This window comes from Malus sylvestris, chromosome 4 (genome assembly GCF_916048215.2).
Source record: "Malus sylvestris chromosome 4, drMalSylv7.2, whole genome shotgun sequence".
Taxonomy (NCBI): Eukaryota; Viridiplantae; Streptophyta; class Magnoliopsida; order Rosales; family Rosaceae; genus Malus; species Malus sylvestris.
The window spans coordinates 5,576,562-5,584,061 of NC_062263.1; positions in this window are offsets into that span (position 1 = coordinate 5,576,562).

Consider the following 7,500-nt stretch of genomic DNA (forward strand, 5'->3'; position numbering starts at 1 on the left):
ATAAACATCTTGAAGTGGCACCTGGTTAGAATTATATCTGAAGGATTTATTTTGAAAAACATGTTCATTTGAGCAACATCATATGGCATGCAATTAACAATTAAAGGCGGAATCATGCTTGCATGTACTCAAAAACAAAACATTACCATGAAATTCAAAGCCTAGTAGATTGGTGAACCAATAATCAACTCAAAACAAAGTGAGTTGAAATTATTACCTTTGTAGATTCCTCTTTGCATAAGCAAAGGCTAATCACCCAAAGAGATAGGGCCTTCATTCCTTGCTTCTTAGATCCATGGATTTGGATGGAAAAATAGGTTTCTCCAAGTTCCCAAAATAGGGAACCTCTAAGTCTCTTCACCAAGGTTTGATTGTAGAAGAAAATGAGTGACCTTGGAGTAGTAGGATTGCTAGATGTACCCTCCAAGGTGTTGGCCTCTTTAGAGAGAAAATGGAGAGACAATTCTCACCAATTTTCCCCAAAATAAACCCTTAATCACTTAATGAATATTTGGCTATAAAGTCCTTTATATAGTCCCTTCAAATAAGTGACCTAAAGAACCAAAACCCTAATTCATCATACATGGCCGGCCTACCTTGGGATTTTTGGGCTTTTGGGCCTTTGTGAATCTTTATTCATTAAGTTGTTATACAATTTAAGTCAATGGGCTTGACGTTCGAAGCCCATTGGGCCTTAAGGTCCAAAACTATCCCGAGGTCTTTAACGAACTTATTCGTTTGATTAATTAACATATTAATTAATCCTTGCCATAAATAAATGATTAAACCATTTAATCATTCTTACTCATCTCCGTTTAATCTTCAATCTCCACCTTTTATGGTGTGCGATCCATTAAGTTCCTTTTAGCGAGGTAGTGGGCGATTAAAACCATTTTACATCGATTGTGAATTGAAACTATTTTCAATTCTCCCTTTAGTGATTACACACGTTTAGGGCTTCCACAAACCATGAGTGACACCTAGCAGCATATCATGGTTACCCAAGCTAATCAGAAGAGGATAGAGAACCTATTCAGTTCGGGATTACAAATGCAATACGGTATTTCTCTAATCTAATACTCTTGACCACATTGTTTGGTATGATAGTTTATTTACTCATGTCTACTATCCAATGTGAATCGTTTGCTTATATGATTTCCTTGAATGTGATTTGGAACGCATTCCCTAATCTCATTCATACTCTGGCCAAAGATTCCAAATCATATCATAGAGTATTCTCCCTCAACTGTTTGAAGGTTAGAGATCCCTTGTTGCACATTCACTTGTCTCCATAGCTAAGTGGCTTAACCCCAACGATGCCGTGGACACCCCGAGGGGGTGACTTTGACATAATCAAAGATCAAGGACTTAACCACAAGACAACTGTGATGCCTCAGGTCAAAGGACTACTTTGCATTATCCCAACCATGAGTTCTTATGTGACATGGAATATGAGAACTCTTCGTTGATCACGTTCAGTGTACTCATTCTCTATTGAGCACCTACGTACTTGTCTTGATGTCACACACACCAATGACTCGAGACTAATCACTCTCCCTGAGAGAAGACATAGTACGTACCGATCTTTACGGACTGTCAATGCCCAATTGACAATCCTATGATCAGGAACATTTAGGATGTGTCTACGAAAGAATGGTCTCATGAATCTAACTTCATTAGATTACATTCTCCCAATCACATATTCCTTGGACTTTATCGTTTAAGCATATAACATTTATATGAGACGGCTCAAACAATAATCTTTGCCCTTTATATGTAAAACTAGATTAGTTTAACATGTGAAATGTCCGTAAAGTATCATCATATGATTGGCTTTAGGGCACATTTCCAACAATCTCCCACTTGCACTAGAGCCAATCAGCTTGGTCATCAGTATGATACCTCTTCTGTAGTCATTTCATAAATGGCTGAGTAGTAGGCCTAGTCAATGGATATCTATATGTGTTATCCACAGAAGCAACCTTGAGAATAACGACGTCACCATTATACATGATTCTCAATCATGTGGTTCAGTCTCTCATTTGTGTTCGGATCTTGATGAGACTTTGATTCCCAGGCTTGAGCTATCGCCCCATTAGTGTCATACACTTTCTGGTTGGAACCGAATAGAGAGTTCATAAATGAACTTTCCCATCCAAACAACATTGTTGTAAACTTCTATATGGCAATATATTTTGCATTCATAATGGAACACACTAAAGTCATTACTTTAATGTTTCCATCCAAATATCTCTTTAGTCATAATAAAGAGATATCTGTTTATCTCTTCATTCATAATGAAGAAACATCCAATGATGGATTAGATTCATAATCTAATACATTTACGCTTCCATTACGTTACTCTAATTCTTCAACATTCTTTGAGGAATATATCCTTTAGTATTTCTTAAATACTTAAGGACTCACTTGACAGTTGCCATGGTTCTGATCCTGGGCTTGCACTGATATCGTCTTGTACCGTTCTAGGTACAACTCATATCAATGTTTTTCATACAATATGAAATACATAAATCACCTTTCTGCTTATGCATAAAGGATTCAATTTACGCATTATTTCTATGGGAGTTAAAGGGTACGTTCCCTTTGAGAAGGGCAACTTGCTAGTCTCACTAGAATCGTCCTTCTTATTGAAGTTTATCATCATATGAGAAACTTCCTAGCATCCATTGTCTATTATTAGGGATTTGATATAATCCAATTATATCATGAAATATATCATTATAGATTTCCATCCCATGTATATAGACTATATCTCCCATATACATTCTATCTTCATATAATGTATTAAAGTCATAACTTTAACGAAGAAGTATTCTTTTCATTTCCAAAATTAATATATCATATATACTTAAATTTTAGGAACATGATTAACTCCCACTAATCTTTTGTAAAACTCGTAAACAAAAGATTCATTTACATCTTGATGAGAAATCAAACGATTTGATCCTTTTTCCTCATAAAATGCAAATAGCTCCCATTAACTTGCTAAAATCCATGATGGATGGATCTCTACAACTTACATGTCTTGTGATTTATAGTTTTGGACATATATTATCAAGACTATCTTAATAATGGTTTCGGAAACCCATATTATGTCAAAACATTGAATCACCATTTTAGTTGTAGCTAGCAATCTTCGAATTAATTGAAACCAAGCCTATCTCAAAGATGGTTTCTTCAAAGTCAACCATTCTCTTTGATTGTAGTTACCTTAAGCTACCAATTAGCTATGAAGGTTTCATTATTTCGAGTCAAATGGTACTTTACCATTTCCTTGAGTATATATCGTATATGCACTCAATGTAGTCATAAGGATTTTCATTCTTATCGACTACCTTGGAGCTTGTGGTATAGGAACTAGGTTGTTATATTTGTTGATTACTATCTTGTCTCTCAAAGAACCCATTCTTTGAGTTCTATCTCTCGTTCATTTGCTTTTAGGCAAATCACATTGTAGAATTACAATGAACTACCCAACAAAACAACTTTTGTTAGTTGGTTTATAGAAGAGATATCCAAAAGTTATTTTAAGGATATCCTACAAGATTGTTATCAAACAAATATTGCTTATTAGCACACAACCCCAAATCTTTAACATGCTTAAGATTTGTCTTTCTTTTCCAACTACATCTTATGGAGTCATGAAAATATTGGAAGATCTTTTCATCGACAATCATATTGTTTTAGAAGTATATATCCTATATATGGGTAATAGATAACATTTAATGAACTAAATCTTATTCAAGTTCGTTCTTCTCCTAATGGAGAAATACATTATCTTATGATGCTATTTTCCTTGATATCTTTCAAGGAAACTCATCTAAAGTGTTACCTTTCCTTGGATCAAATCTAAGGAGGTAAATACTTTAGATATCTTACTCATCTATTTACATTTCTTGAATTCTTTGAAACCTTTTGCAAAGTATTCAGACTTGTGTTTATTCAAAATAAACTATAGTCCAACCGAGAGTGATCTTCGGTGAATGTCATATAACATGAGTAGTATTATGTTGTGGACAAGTGCCACTAACATCTAAGTGAATTAACCTCAACAACTTTGTGATTCTTTCTTCTTTCCAAAAGAATAAAGATTCGAACATTTCGCCTCTATACAATTTTAACAAGAAGGTATTGGATCCGGATCTAACGATCCAAAACATCCTTGTTTCACCAACTCGTAACTTATGTTTTAGAGGTATCACAATTTAGTTGGGATTAGTCACTACTTTGCAACCTTTTGGGTTTTAAGCATCATTATATTCTAAACAGTTAACACTACCATATCATCTCTACTATAGAGACAATCAATTAGATTACTATAATCCAATTTCTTTGGTAGTTCATATGAGGAAGTAAGTACTATCTGCTTTCGCAGAGATCTATATCTTATTCACGTTCCGTATGTGAAGCACCTTTTCTTCTCTCATATATCTTCTACTTCTTATTAGTCACACTTTTACAACGATTTGTAAAACATAGTTACTAATACGGAATCATACATTCAAGTAGAAGAACCAACTGTTTTGAACTATTCAAGAACATTTTACAACACCTTCGAAAGGTGTGTTCTTGACACTTGCAAGACATTTCTTGCAAATACCCCTTCCAATGTCCATCCTTTCATAAAGAAAGTTTGTTCCCTTGGAGTTATTTATCTTCTTTATTTGACTTTCACCTTTGACTACATTAGTCATGGTTCCTAAACTCCCACTATCTCTCTTGAAACCTTTTTCAATTGTGTTATACACATCAAACAATTTGGAGAGTATGTGGTTATTGTTCACTACATAGTTTACCATAAACTTAGTGAACCATTAGGATAGGGAAACAAAGGTGAAGTCCTTGCCTAGTTTCCGTCTCGTTAAGTGGTTTAACACTTCAACACTCAATGATTCAAAATCATCATAAGTCCATGTTAATGGACTATTTTTGTCAACCAACCATTATGTTCTAAACATAATTACAAACTTTCAAGAGTTGTACAAGGCAACTCTCATTTCTTCATACAACAATTTGTAAGTGAAGAATCATGGCACATAAAGTGTCCATGCCCTTGTGCTTACTTCTCAAGTTCTTTGTTCAATTAACAAAGAAATAAGCACTAAGTGTTTGTATTGACTAAGGGTTGTTCAAAGCAACTCTTATTTCTTCATACAACAATTTGTAATTGAAGAATTATGACATTAAAAGTGTTGTCCTCTCTATGATAGACCTTTTCTAACATATTCTTCTAATGATACATTATCAATAGGAAGATTGTGAGGATGAGACTACTTAGGTACATTTACAAGCCATTAAAGACAATCTATGGTTTTGTAGTACCAAGTCCGTAAACTAAACGTTCGGCTTTTATTTGTCAAGTGTTGGATAGCGTTTGCAAATATATTGGTAAACAAATACATAACGTATATAAATTGATTGATTTTAAGCCATTTGATTCGGGTCTTTAAATCAAATAGCATCACCTACTATTTTTGGCAAATTCCATATCCCTCATTGGAATTCGAGAGTTTTGGATGAAACTCTTAGTAGGTTATGGGAGGCTCACTACTACCAAGCCCACCTCACAATGATATGATATTGGCTAGCATTAATAATAATGAGAGAGTACGCTTACTCATTTGCAACTAATGCAAGTACCCATCTTATTTGGCCTCTAGAGAATGTTACCTCACAATGATATGATATTGGTTCCATTGCACTTAGTTAAGTCATTCCCACCATGCTTAGTTCATGAAGGGTTTCAAGAATAGCCTCACGATGATACGATATTGGCCATCCTCGTTGCCTACACTCACCTCATCATATGTATACAGACTCCTCCTGAGTATAAGCATGCACTTTGTACTTCCCCATGATAGGGTGAAGCCGGTGTACAAGTCATAAACGATTGGAACTACCATGGTGGAAGGCCACGAAAGAATGTTCTAAGCACTCTCACGCTTTCAACTTAATATTGGTTTGGTTGAGGGTTTTAGGTCTCATCACATATCAATATACATTTTAATCTCTATTAAAACAATTTTGGTCCTATTACAACTATTGGTCCATATGATTGTTTTAGTTGTACATAATACTCCCACTATGCTTTTAAAACGGTTTTTAAAGCAAGAGTATATGTTACTACTAACATAAGGTTTGCATTCATTTGATGAACTATATAGTTGCCTTAGGGCCTTAGGATGACTATGAACCTTTGTTTAGATTCAACACGAGCCTTGTGTTGAATCTCGGTCTAGGGATGAAGATTGATTTTAGTTACGCGTTTAATCACATTAAGGCGTGTTGTCTTAGGGGCGTTGGACCCAATTACTTCATTTTCATGCATATCATATAAAGCAAGAAAGAAATACTTCAAAGTAAAGGATGAGCTTATGCTCATTACAACATTTGCATAAAACAAATTACCTTAAAGTAAAGAAGGACTTATGCCCTTTTACAACATTTGATCAAATCAAATTACAACCAAAATCTAATCTACACATTCCCATGGTTCAAACAAATTTGAAACGCCTTTCACATAGCTCAATTATATTAGGCTTAGGTTCATAATCATCCTTTAATTAATTAACGCTTTAACTAATTAATTGAATGCAACATTTTCATTTGGTTTTTGTATCCATAAAATTGATTTAAGTGGAGCTAAACAAAATGAAAATCCAATTCTCATTTAAAGAGACAAAACAATTTTGTTCTCATCCTATTTGGGCCATCATGCAATAACCACAACTTTTTGGGCCATATTGCGAAAACATAAACTTTTGGGGTCACTTTGTAAAAACACAAAAGTCACTACTTCATGTAAATACAACTAGAACCCAAAATTTAAATAAATTCAAAAACTTCATTAAAGGAGCAAAACAATTTGTCCTTTAGCGTTTTTAGGCCTTAACGTCAAAACGTAAACTTTCGGGTCAAAGTACAAATACACAAAAGTATCAAAACTTTATGTAATTGCATAAAAGCCCCAAAATTACCCTATTTTATTAGGGTGGCCGGTTTTTAGGGATAAAAAGGAGTGGTGGGTGTTTTGATTTATTAGTTTTGTCAAAAACAATCAAGTAGTGCTTTCACCTTTCATAAAAATAATATATGTTTTGATGATTGATATTTCTTTCATCATTTATACAAATATTTAACACTTTAAATACTTTCATAAAAATAATATATGTTTTGATGATTGATGTTTCCATCATCATTTATACAAATATTTAACACTTTAAATACATGATAAATCATTTGAAAAACATATATCATAAACTTTATGAAATAAATCAAAACTTTGAATCAAAACACAAACCTTTGTGTTCTTGGCAAGAACATCAAGAACATATGAAGAACATCCATGAAAACCCATAAGAGCTCCATGAATGTTTTCATGCAATAAAACTCAAATTTTTATCATTCAAAATGAGGCTAACATCCTAGGGTACTTAGGGGTTCCAAAAGTCACCTTAAAACCATTTTAACAAGACAAAC